We start from the raw sequence: 14,510 nt of genomic DNA, 5'->3' as shown, positions 1-14,510 counted from the left end.
AGAAAGAGAGTCTACAATAAAAGTAAAAAAAAAATGTTTTCCTTAATCTTTTATTAAAGGTGTAGCGGAGGATTTTCTCGAATTTTAGAAAAGAACCACCTTCTCCACTTTTTCAAAAAATGCAATTGCGCAACACTCCTGATTGACAACTAGGAGGACCAATAGTCTTGATGATCCACCCAGAAAAAGAAAATCTTCCGCAATACCTTTAAGTTTCTCCTGATTGGGGTTAGAGCAGGGTATAGTTAAGGATTCAGTTTTTAATAAATAGGGAGAAAAGTTGCTTTAGGACTTAAGATTTTATTAACATTGGGTTTAGGGATGGGGTTGGTTGGGGCAATAGAAGGGGACCTTTACAAAACAAGAAAATTAAAAGGTTAATAAAAAATAAATAAATACACAAAAAACCAAAAAAAAAGAGTTGGGGTTAGGAGTTAGGTTAGGGTTAGGGTTACGTTATGATGTCTGAGATGTAACAGAAAGTCATTCTAACCCCAACCCCAAGCAACAATGGATAAAAAAAGAGAAAACGAGAAAACAATACATAAAATGACACGAGAAAGAAAGTCGTGCTACGGACACAAAAAACAATTTATAGAATATAGAATATACTATTTAAATAGAATATACTATTTTTAGAAATTTATGCTGAGTGACATGATAAAGACATTCGTGCTCAATGACACGTAAAAGTTGTGTATATTTCGTCAAATATTTCGTGACTTAATCCAAGGCTTGTTTTGAGATTGGGTTGCCATTTATAGGGCCTCTATACATGGATATCAGCTGATGTCACTCACTTGTCTTCCGCCATTTTAAGGACTTGAAGTGGTCGCAAAAGAACTAGAAGCTATGCCTTCAATATGCTGTGAGCATCAAAATCGCTATTTTAACAACACTAAGAAGGCTCAACACAACATGATATTTTGCTCGAAGTATCGCCTATGTCTCTACACGTGAACTTGAGCATTGAGAACATTGTTTGTGAACAGAGAGTTAACTAAAAAGAAGGTTTTGAACAACTGACTTTGGATGATTTGGCGTCCGCTCGCCGCCTTCTTCCCAGTCAAGATGTATCGATCTCCAATTGCGACCTAAGGAGGGAGGATTGTAAAGATTGATATCTCCTAAAGCATAGTTCCATAAAATGCACGGATAAGTCGTTGTTTTGTCGCAAGTGAAAAACAATATTGACCTTCAGGTTGAAAAAGGAGCCTCATATGAGATTCATTCATTCCCCTTCGGAAATCGATTATTTACGTCTGGCAGAGATGACAAGCGGACACCATAACAGCCAAAGTCAGTTGTACAAAACCTTTATTTTTAGTAAACTCTGTGTACACAAACAATGTTCTCAATGCTCGCGTTCATGTGTAGAGATCCAGGTGATACTTCGAGCAAAGTTTCATGTTGTGTCGCGCCTTCTTATGTTGTAAAATAGTGGTAGTTCGGTAGCAGCGGACAGCGGCTGGAAGAACGCATCAGGGATCGAGAAAGCATCACACCCTAACCAAGATATATTTTTTTAAAGTAGCGTTTATTTTCATGACAGTCGAGATGCGACATGTTGTCTTTCGTAGCCCTTTACTGTATCCGTAAGAATCATAGACAGTAAAAGATAAGAAATCCGTAAATCGTAGCAAGGTAGCCAATGCTTGTCAATAGCCTACTGGTACTCGGTAGGTCCTAAAGATGGCGGCATGATGTAAAAGGTCACGTGACTGAAATCCATCTATAGGATACAGATGACCACAAAAAAATACGAAATAAAAGCCACAAAACTAAAAAAAAAATTGATTTCAGATAAGCTTTAATATCATCTTAGATAAGTTTGTAGTTGATGGAATAAATACTTTATCACTTAAAATAGATTGCTTGGGTAATAATGACTTCAAATTCTCCACAGTATGGTTGTGAATATATCTATACAACTATTGAGACTGTGATTCGAATACATATGAAGGAATTTGGAAATGAAAACGGCAGAGAAAGTGATGAGAAAGCAGTTGAGATGCAGCAGGTTCTCATGGTGTTAAATCATTGATAAGTCTCAGTGGGAGGAGTTTTCACATAAGTTTGATTGACAGGAAAAAGCCGTAGAGAGAAAGAGACAAACTTTGGGAAATGTTCAGCCTCGAGCCAGTTGGCGAAGAGGAGAGGAAGTACAGAGAATGTCATTTTTTTGCTCTCACACCTTCGTCTTCTCTCGTCACCTGAGGCGTTGAGGAGCATCGATCGGCCCCAGCTTACCGCTGCACCGCCCTCACCTGTCTGTGAGAACAAAAATAGTCTAAGGTCTGTGTGTGTCTCCCCCATAGTCCTCTTATTGTGCCAAAATCACCTGAGGCGCGTTTCTTTATAAGACACAGGCTCTCTCTACTACTCTCAGAAAAATGTTTCCCCGCCTCCAAATCCTCTTTAAAGATCAATATTAATGCTGTAAGCAAATGACCTCCATATGGCCCCATTCACCCCTTGCCGACCCTTCACTTTTCTCATATTCACTGTATTAGCTCTACATAGACATCATTCTTGCAACAGGTAAGCTTATTTTGGTGAAACACTCAGGCAGCATTGTTTATATGTCTCGTGGAGCTGACAATCCCAAAATGCACTGTGTTGAAAAATTCACCCGAAATGATTTATTTGCTAGTGGGGTAAATGTGTCCTTTAATAATATTTAATATTAAATCAAAGTAGCTTCTCTAAAAACACTCCTTATTTCCATCGCATGCAATGATACTGAATAATAAAATGATTGTCTCCTTGTCCTCAGTGTGTTATTGTCATGACCATAGCAGATATGTTTTGAGAGACTGACTTTTTATGCTGACCTCACTAAAGGAGTTGCCTTCTTTTGGCTTCACATTACAAAGTGAATTTAATATCCTCAATAAAAGCAGCTTATTGTCATATTTTGGTCCAGACATAACAATAACGTGTTACTGTACGAGTTCAATGAAGTCAAAACCACCAAAACAAGTTTTTAATTGTTCGTCGCACAAGCGGTTGGTGGACGCAGTCATAATGACCTCTGCAGTTATTAAAACTCAAAGCCATGCATTTTTTTTACCAGCATGAACTTAAAACAACTTGGTTTTGCAAGTCATTTCAACCTACTATTTAAAATTTTGACCTGTGAATTGTTGACATATTTGACAAAAATTCTGCATTTTTCATAGCATTTTTATGGGACTTTTTGTGTAGACTGAGAAAAGAAAGCATTTACCTTTTCTGAAAATCATTATATAATTGATTTTTATTTTTTATTGTTTTTATTTTCGTGTCAATGAGCACACATTTCTCTTTTATGTCATTCAGCATGGATTTCTAAATATTGTTTTATATTTAACCCATATTTAACCCCAGGCAATTGTTTAAAATAGAAAAAAGGACATGAAAAAGAAAGTTGTGCTCTGGGACACGAAAAACAGAGACTGATCTCACGGAAAGTCATGTTATAGTCACAAAAATTTGTATTAATTTATTCATGTCCATGGCACTAAATTCAGCTTTTTTTCGTGCCTTGAGCACAAATGTCTTTTTCGTATAACTTGCACGAATTTCTATAGTTTTTCATGTCCGTGACTTTCTTTTTCGTGACATTTTATGTATTGTTTCTCATTGTTTTTTCCGATTTTCTTACCATTGTCGCTTGGGGCTGGGGTTAGAAAAGTACATCTTAACCCAAATCCTAAATCTAACCCCGATCCCAAGCGACAATGACCTAAAAATAGAGGGGGAAAATGAGGTACATGAAATGACACAAAAAAGAAAGTCGTTCCACAAAAACTGTTTATAGAAATTAGTGCTGAGTGACACGAAAAAGACATTTGTGCTCAAGAACGAACCTCGGTTGATGTTAACTAGTACTGCTGTTCTCCGCTGGTGAGCATCATCGTGTTCTGAAGAACATTGTGGGAATTTCCCTATTGTTGTACGCTGTCACACCATAGACAAAAGATGCTCGGCAATGTGCGTTAGTGGGAAAATACCCACTGGAAAGAAAATACTTAAACAAGATCTCTGTCATATCTCAGTAGTTATAATAAAAAGAGCAGAGGTTAGGAAGGAGTTCAGAACAACAGGGCAATTTAAAGCGTATAAATCAGATGTCTCACTGCAGATGTCTTCATGGCTCCTCATATTGAAGTCTTTTACTAGAGCTGAAATGAAACAGAAGTATTTAATGTGATAAATGCTCTAATAGAGATGTGTATGAAATATTATGTGTTGGAGAGAGACAGTGTGAGAGAGAGAACGGGACTGTCCTCCTCTTGTTCACAGTAAAACTCATGATTGAGGCTCATGTTGGGAGGTTTGACGTCTCACAATGCAGTCAGTTTGATTCAATGTCACATTTAATATCTTCTGTCAACACCTAAATGTTGTTTCATAGTTTCAACATTCCTGTCATCAGATCAACGTCACATTAGAGCTTCAATTATGTGTCACACACGTAAACATTTCTTATTTATTTATTTTTGTCTTGCATAAGCGGTTATCTGAGAAGCAAACTAGAAGACATACTTTCAGATAATGTATCTTGAATGTAAGTTTTTCTTGAAGCGGTATTTATGCTTAAAAACAAAGGTGAAGTAATTATCATGGTTCATAATTATGGTAATCATTGTTTGGATATTACTAGGGATGCTCCAATCAGGATTTTTGCAGCCGATACAGAGTACCATTTTTTCCTTCGTCATAATCGGCCGATACCAGTGCCCGATACTAATTTTTTAAGCTGATATGTGCACTCTTTGATGACTGTAACTATTAACTCTTTATCTAGATAAAGATAAAGTGTTGTCTTTGTTTTATAAATTTATTCAGGTGAATAATTGTTTTATTAGATAATCAAATTAATAAGCACAACAAATATTAATTCTACAAAGAGCAATTTAATATGTCTTATGTCTGTTAAAAGTACTGAAAATAAAACACTACACATTCTTCAGTGTATGAATTAAAAAAGATGCATTCTTATAAAGTAAATCAGTTCTTCAGTCAAGAGCAGAGAGTGATTTTTTTCTTTAATATTATTGAGAGATTAATCAGGTTACTGTAGCTTTAAGACGTGAGCGAGTTCTTTGCTCTGTACTCATGCTGAATGAAAGACTATGTCCGTGTGTTGGGTATACGTGCTGTGGACAAGAGCAGCTTTAAGTTAAATGAAAGTTTAAACTGCCAAACTTAAAAACGCATACAAATAACAAACTTTCAGCATGTCGATGATAGTTAAATATGTTGTGTATGCTGTTTGATGGGGATGTGAAGATGTGTCACTCTGCATGTTAGGAATGGAGCACGCCCTCATAGAAAATACACAGATCTCTGTAAAATCAAAGAAAGAAAACTGCAGGTTGCACATGAGCAACAGGTTGTAACAATGCTTGCACTGCGTAAAAATTGTCTCAAATTGCACCCGCATTCAGCAGTCACATTTATTGTGATGATCAATCGATACTGATAGGCCGATCGGAGCATTCCTTGATATTACCATCTGATTCCTGTGCAGTACTGCCATCTTGTTTCAAACAGTTTTAATCTATTTTATATTATTTTACATTTAACAAAATATATTTAGTAAGAAACATGATTGTTTTATAATGCAAATTGGGTGCTTCATGATGTCATACAAGAACCAGTTCAAGAGCAGACGTATCCAATACAGAAGTTATCCCAATGACTCCTGTTGACATATTGATTTATCAATGTATTTACAACATTATTAGCATTAATGCAGAGCCTCTGCCAAGCTTCTCAGCGCCCCCTATAGAGTGGGAGCGTAAAGTGCACTTCCTGCTTGGCAGAGGCATTAACGCTAATAATGCTGTAATAAAAATTATATTTGAATCTTAAAATTGAAACTTGAATGTCAACTCACCAAATGAATATTCAAATATTCGAATAATTGAATGTTCTGTTCCAGCCCTAAAAAGACATAGTTCTTCCATGGCATTGCTAAGAACCTTTTAAGCATCTTTATTTTAAAGAGATTTTACATCAATGCACTATTGTAGTTGTAGATGTCACACTAACGGCTAACTAAACCCTATAAAGAACATAAAACAGGCATTACTTCCACAAACTCTAAAGCTCACAGGTTATTGAAGAGCGCCTGATGCTGAAGGAAAATATCAGGAGGGTATTTTGCAAAGCACCTCTTAAGTTAAGCAAACACGGTGTGTCTGAGCAAAACCATCTGTGACGAGTGAGTGCTGGCATCTAGGGAGAAAATAAATGCTCGCTAATAGAAATAATAACCGGCAGGGTCTTCCATAAAGCCGCCTCTGGTTGTAAGCTTCAGTTTTGTAAGGGCCCCCTGAATTCAGGCTCCAGACGGCCCGTGTCACCACCCAGACAGAGGGGATGATGGGATATGTTCACTAGGATTCTGCCAAATGCACAACTCGGGATAAAGTCCTGCTGATTTTGGCATCTTGCCATCGGAGTCAGCGACTCAACGATCTGAAATCTGGGCACAGGATTGGCACGGAAAACCTTCCTCACTCCATTACATTCAATGCCAAACCACGACTGATATTTTCTCATTTATCCATCTGATTTCTCTCTTTCTGTCTCTTGTTGTATCTGTCTGTATATATAATCGAGAGTGACTCAACACGGTAGCATTTTAATTCATATTTTCCTTCGTTATAAGTTCATCTGAACTTATGCACTAGTTTATTATACAGCATGGTGTATAATTCTTATTTTTAACATTAATGTTTACTTTGGTCTATGAACATGTTACATGTGAATCTAGTCGGGGTGTAAAGATGAAAGTGATGATGGTGTAATGGATACGTCTGATTTTAAGATCCGCTGCTCCTCTTGGGCACAAAATAAAAACACTTAGGATTTGTATTCACTCTCAAAGTTCACAGCTTTGTCATCTCTTAAGGAGTAATGAACAGATTTGTAAACATTTCCTGAGGAAGAGACAGTGTTGTTGGTTGACACCCTTCTTACACCCCTGAGGTAATTGAAAGCACAGGATATATAATGTATATTTATATAACAACAGCTTTGCTTGAGCTTACAGCGGGAGAAATTCCTTTAGTTCTTCTCAACCGCAGATACAAATGAATGTTTAACACCTCAAAAAAAAATCACAAAATGGGGATAAAAATTATATTTATATTACATGATATATTTGTATTTAATAACCATTTAATGAAAATAATGTGTCTGGATTTAAAATTTTCTTATTATTCTCAATGGTGGTGATTCACATAAATATAATGAAACTTTTACCGTAGTACACCAAGAATTTCAATATCAAATCTTGTGACAAATTGGCAAATCTTGGGTGGTGTGTACCGTCCTCACATGACCATAATAGTCCCATAAATGCTGTGATTTTAAAAGGCAGAGCATCGGGTCATGATGTAAGTGTGCAGAAGAGCCTCGGTCGGCTGGAACCACCATCATATGGATCTGATTAAACTTGTGCACCTCTGTGGCCTCATCTGGCTTCAGTATAATTCAGACTCTGAAATTCACCTTGATCCACGCACACACACAGACTCGTGGCCCTGCCCCGGGGCCGTTTGATTGACAGGTTGGGGTTCTGTGGTGGGATTAAGCTGAGCCAGGGGTGGGGGGGTCAGGGAAGGGGGAGGAGGGATTAGGACCGGTGAGCTTCATTAACCCGATTGTTTACACAAGCAGATCCAAAGCAATGAGAGCTTTTCCTTCCCACAGGATTCCCCAGCACCCCACTGCAAGCGTCCACAGTCTCTCTCAGTTTGTGATTGTGACACGGGTGTGCGGGAATGAAGGGCGTTACAGATAAAGGTATGTTATACCTATATAAACACAGTTTTGATCAAATATTGCTTGTACTAAGTTCTTCAATGCATTTTTTATAAGGCCTAAAATTGCACAACATTGCACTTGTTACATGTAAAATTTTAAATAATAATTTCATCCTGAAGACATTTACTCTTTTATAATCAACCCATAAGAAACACAGATGAGATCTCTTTAATATATTAATTATTTCTCTTAGACATCTTATTGGTGATTAATAGAGAGCAAACTTTTAGCCTCTTGCATCTCAGATGTTGCTTCAGAGAGGAAGACCCAGAAATCTCAGAGATCTCAACAATGTAACAAACTGAGCTCACAAAAGTCAATATTATTGACGATTGCAATATGCAATCAAACATAGTTCATCAATTTTGGGCACAAATCAATATTATTTTATTATATAAACATCGGAATGGGCAGATAAAAGAAATGTGACCCACTATCGAACATCGGCTGGTTGTTTAAAAACAGCTGTTGATCAAGGCAGATGGGTGGAAAAACACAACAGAACTCAAAACTGTGTGTTTACGTATATAAAGGAGCATTTCACCCGTAGAAACATTAATCTTTATTGAAAGTGTGTCATATTTGTAGTCGAAATGCAACATACATTTCGAATTTGTTGCCTATTTGACCGAGAAAAGGGGTGTTTGTAGTCTCACTCCCTCAACAAAGATATTGGACTTCCTTCTTTCAATGATGCAAAATGATGATTTTTACATCATTGAAAGAAGGAAGTGCAACACTGAAATCTGTATTTCTCCTGTCTCAGTGGCATCTGAGGAAATGATGCATGACCATTCAAAAACATGACTGGGGTTCTAACTTTACAAAGCTTTATGCAAATGGGTAAAGTGTCCCTTTAAATTCGTGTGATAATGACAACAGTATTGCAGTTTGTCCGCTATGCACTTCTATATATTCATGACATAATAATTAGAAACAAAACTATTGGTATCTATTAGAGATGCACAGAAATGAATTATATCGATAAATCAGGCTGATATCTGCCGGTAACTATTTCGATACCGATTGTTTGGTGGATAATAACTTGGATTAATTTTCTGAATGTTATTCATTCATATAATGACTATTAATATTGCTAGTAAGTATTACTAGTGATGTTTATTTACATTTTCTATACACAAATGCATAGTTTTAAACTATCAGCTGATTTCCGACTGATACCGGTTATCTTTGGCCAACACCGATTATTGCCGACAGATACCGATTATTATCATTTAACCGATACCGTTTGTTTTCGGCCGATACCGTTTATTTTCGACTAACAACAATTGGCCTCGACCGACTTATTCAGTTTATTTTCGACTGTCATCAGTTATTTTCAACAGATATCGGTTATTTGCGACTGACAACGATTATTTTCCACCTATACCGGTTATCTTTGACGGATACTGGTTATTTTAGACGGATACCGGTTATTTTCGACTGATATCAATTATTTTCGACTGATGCCGATTATCATACAGTAATATTTCTCAGTGCATCTCTATATATATGTATTGGTAGGTGTCATGTGAAGTAATAGAATATCGATACCGGCTCATCTTTTTAAATATTGGTGCATCCCTAAAAATAATAATAACTAGAACAAAAGTTACCCACCATGATATTTATTGTACTGTACTGTAAACATGTACTGTACCATGGTCTTGAAATACCATGTAAATACTGCAGTACATAAGTTTCAGTACCACGGTATACCTCAAAATACTATGGTTGTGTTACCTGTTTCATCAACGTACCACAATATGTGTAGTATCTATTATTCTATATGTCTACACAGAAGATTTGTAATGGCAGTGAGAAGGATCGAGAAACCTATCAATTCATCGACCCATCTCGCACTTCAAACACTCCGATTCACCCTCTTTGTGTCTTTGTGACAGCCTTGAGGTTCTCCTGAGCTCTAGAAACAACACTGAGTGTTGTTTGCACACTATCACACAGATCGCTACAAACACAGAGAGAAAGAGAGAAAGAGAGAGAGAGAGAGACTATATGTGTGTTTACCCTCCTGCTAAATAGGTTTTCTCTGAGAGCAGGGACATTTCTAGAGAGGCTGCAATCACCTTTGGAGTGGCTCTTTTGTTTGGGCACTGCAGGACTGTTGTTTTCCTATTGCACTGAAGTGGAAAAGTAAATTAGTCTTCGCTCCCGGCTGAGAGAAATGTGTGAATGGTGTGTGTCGACAGGCTGGCTGTTGAGCGGCTTTGGGTGGGCTAATGGGCCGATTTGCAGTCTCTTTGGCAGGGGCTTACGCACGCTGTCAGCCCTCATTGAGACGGGTTTGGCTTCAAAGAGCCGCGTTGCACCCATGCATGAAGGTAGTAAATGTTCGGTGCGACTGTGCACAGCCTCCTCATGACTTTCTTTATGTTGGTGGTTTTGTACTGTGTTTATTGTGCATTGTTTGCATGCATGCAAGTCTTGCATCGGTGCTTGCATGCCTAAAATACATCGGCCCCCATTCAAAGTTTCACACCTTCAGTATGTATTAGATTTGAAAGATGCTTAAACTCCCATCTAATAGTCAAAAGTATACGCCTCTGGGCTGAGCAAATCTCGGATCGCCGTCCACTCGGAATGTGGAATTCCAGACAGGAAAGAGAGGCAAGGAAGAGGGGAGGAGAAGACAAAAACAGTTAAGGGACATCTGGACTTGATTTGGCCGGGGTGCTGTGGACCTTGCCGGGCTGGGCTTGTTTTGACTGGAATACCAGGGGAAGCTGCCGTTGTTTGTTTTTGAATAACTAATGGGGTCATTAATCGAAAAACGCGAGGTAAAGACCCTCAGTGCCAACTGACAGAATGAAGCTCATTTTTACAGGAGATGTGGGGAGGGTGGAGTGGAAACTGAAGGGTACTTCTGCCTCGCCAGCAATGAAAACTAACACCCTCAAACTTTAGCGAAACTATTGAATGCACATCACAGACATTAATGATGATGGTCTGCCGGCAACGGCGAAAATAAAATTGTGCCATAATAATACACTGTCTGATGAACCTCAAAGGTGCTCCTATATAGCTCAGTGATGGAGAATTGCATTACCAATGCAAAAAGTCATGGGTTCGAGCCAAGGAATACACATACTGATAAAAAAGGTATACCGAATAAAGCACTGTAAGTCCCTTTAGTTAAAAGCATGAATGCATGAATGTAAATGTCAAAGGACAACTTAAAACCAAAATGATTTACTTTTCTTAATAAATGCACGATTGCAGTGCACTGTTTTATTAACTTTTCAACTTTCTCTTCCTTTAAAATAACTCATGATTAGTTTAGTAAAGTTAACTAGATATGCAAAAATCTAAATGGTGACTGTTCATGTAAACAATATGTGTGGAAAGATAGATGCATTCAAATGAAATGATCTTCCACAGTAGCTCAATTAGCAAAGCATTGTGTTAGTACACTCAAAAAAAATGATTCAAGCCCTTCTTAGAAATGACACATTAAAATTGTGTTCAATAAATGTAAAATAACTCATTAAGAGCAATAAGTATATATATTTAATTAGTATAACACAAAATAAATATGTACTATAATTTATTGATTTCTTTTTAATTGCGTTAACACAATTAGTTTGAGTCTGGGTTCTGGAAAAATAATTTCCCTGCTTTTGGTGAGTCATTTTTTTAATTAAGTGTTATTTTATGCATTTTTAGGTAAAGAGAAAGACTTAATAGTGTTTAATGTCCGTTTATCTTATTGATTTAGAAGTGTTTGTGTAATTTTTTTTCAAATTGTTTGGTTACCATCATGCAGAAGAGTGGCGCTTGTGGTTAGGTTGTGGATGGGACATATTTCTCTCAATGAGCACTGACCGTGTTAATGCCTGTTTGGAGATCAGTCTCTTCTCACATGCTCATCCAAAGTATCAAATGTTATTATTAGTAGCATGCTAACATGTGCTAATGCTAATTAGTATGATATAAAAACGTTTTATATAAAATAACAGAATTGAGTTCTTCAGACTACACTACAGTGAGTTATTCAAACTATGCTAAATTGAGTTATTCAGACTACACTAAATTGAGTTGAGGCAACTAATTGACTATTGCAATTTACTTTAAATTGAGTTGGACCAACTCAATATATTTTCATTGGGTAAAGCAGTTTTTATGAGTTAGGGGTACACATTCATATTGGATGGAAATCCTGCCCACAATTTTATTGAGTTAATCCAATGAATAATTTTTTTGAGTGTAATGCAAAGGTCATGGGTTTTATTCCCAGGTAAATTTAAATGTATTTGCATAACTTAAATGCACTGTATGTCGCAAGCATTTGCAATATGCATAAATGTAAATGTGGTAAAAATGTCTTTTTATGCTTTTTTTTAATGTTGAGTTTCCCTTTATATTTTTTATAATGACACCTTGTTTGTGTGGTAGGTAAATGTTTTAAGACGTTGAAATAAGGGAATATTTCTCATCTCAGAAGTTTTCTCGGTGAGATGGCACAGCACCGATGCCACGAGAGCCTCAATATCCATAAACCGCAAACCCGTGAGGACTGCCAAAGAGAATAACGGCAGAGACTGTTTGGAAAAAGCAAGAGATGGATGGCCAACATCCTCACTCAAATGAACAGGCCATCAAATCTTTTACAAACAATCATTTCGCATGCTGTCTTGTTCCACAATGACATCGTTCTGCAGAAGAGCATTCGAGCGGATTGGAGATTTAAGAAAAGTGCAGCCCGATGGTAAGTTTGAAACTCCAGACGTTGGATTTCCTCCAGCGGGGCTCACGGAGAAAGTTGATGATAATTGGTTAAGACAGATGTTTGATTCAGTGAGGTGTTGGGCTGTGTTGTGTGCTCGCTTCAGTCATGTGTTTGGTTGGTATGTGTTCCTTGTGTTTGGCTTTAGTTTGTGGTTAATGTATGCTCGAGTAAACGGAGAATGTGTGCAGGCTACGAGGAGGAGGAGAACATGAAGAATGGTCTTGATTTGTGCAATTTTTATCACTTTCTCAAAGTCTGAGCTGCTCACAATCTGAGATGATTCATTATTTCAAATGTATAAAATAGCATTGATGGTCATACCTAAAAATAAAGAGAGAGCAACATACTGTACAAGCTCACAGACATACTGAATTTTTTGTTTTGTTTTTGCATTTAATCATATTTCTGTCTAGGTCAATTAACGACAATAATTTTTTTTTAACCCAAAAGGCAAAAACAGTGAATAATGAATGTAATGCTCAGGTGAGATACGGCTGGTGATATTTAGCTCTGTTAGGGCAGAAATCCAGTTTAATTCACCTTCATTCATCTCACTACATGTCAGAGAAATGTTCAGCGTGAGTTGTGCTCGTCTGCAGCGGTTTTGGCAAATCATTGAGAGAGCTTGACGCATTTCCTCAAATCTACAGTAGCGTGAGTCTCTTCAGCTTCTGCCCGAAATTAACCCTTTATGAGCTTCAATCATTCATGAATGATATTACATGCATTACACTTTCATAGTCAATCCTAGTTTTAAAATCTGCAATTATTCCACAGTAAAAAAAAAATTTGCTGCCTTAAATTCTTTTATTTAATCAATTACAAGTCATTTCAACTTACTAGTATTTATATTGACAAGAGATGAGTTACTACAACTTATAAAATGAAGTTGATTTATTTCGAATTGAATAAACAAAAAAAATTGAAGGCAGCAAATATTTTTTACAGTGTATTTATAATCTTAATTATTGGAAATAATTGCAGCATAAAGTTAAAGGGGACATATCAAGACTATTTCCATGTTTAAGTGCTATAATTGAGTCCCCTTCTATCAACCTAGAAAATGTGAAAAAGATCAACCCAGTAACTGTGTTTTGGTAAGCCATTCTCTGCAAGCATGTGAAAAAAATAGCTCATTGAAATGTGGCTCCCCTTGTGATGTCAGAAGGGGATAATACCACCCCTTAATCTGCACTATCCCACCACGGCACTGCCATTTAGTGCAGAGATCAACTCATTCGCATTTTAAAGGACACACCCATAACAGCACTTTTTGCTCACACCTACAAAGTGTCCATTTTAATGTGTTTTTAAGTTAAAGTATAAAAATATATGTTGATTTGATAAAGATGCTGCTTTTTACAGTGATATTAAATATATGTATTTAGTGTAGTCACACTGTGGTGTAGATTTCGTTACATTAAACAGTATTTGTATGGGATATTTGAGATAAAACTTCACATACGCACTCTGGGAATACCAAAGACTTATTTTAATCTTAAAAAAAGATAAGGCTAAGAAAATGACAAGGTGGTAAGGTGTTATATCATTTGTTCCTTGCTAAAAAGTGAAAAACATTTCTTGCCTAGTGGATTACACATGCATATTTTACTAAGATTAATGGATTTAAATTAAGTAATGCTTAAAATTACTCCCATATTTAAGGACAGAATTTATATAAAATGCTAATTTACCAGCAAATTATTTATTTGAAAATATAGACATAAGAAATAATCTTCTGTTGGTTTATCACAAGTTCACACATAAGGTCTTCAAAAGTCTTTTGTTAAAACTTGTAAATGACCTTTTAAAATAAAATATGTTCCCCCTGGGTCAAAAGTCACAACCTAAAGATCACAGGTGAAAGGTCATATAAGGCAAACAAACTTTTCACACTTATGTTAGTGTGTAGCTGAACTTTAAAACACATCAGTTGAAT

This window comes from Paramisgurnus dabryanus, chromosome 7 (assembly GCF_030506205.2).
Source record: "Paramisgurnus dabryanus chromosome 7, PD_genome_1.1, whole genome shotgun sequence".
In the NCBI taxonomy this organism is placed as follows: Eukaryota; Metazoa; Chordata; class Actinopteri; order Cypriniformes; family Cobitidae; genus Paramisgurnus; species Paramisgurnus dabryanus.
The sequence above is the reverse complement of the archived record's forward strand: the minus strand, read 5'-3'. Positions refer to the sequence as shown.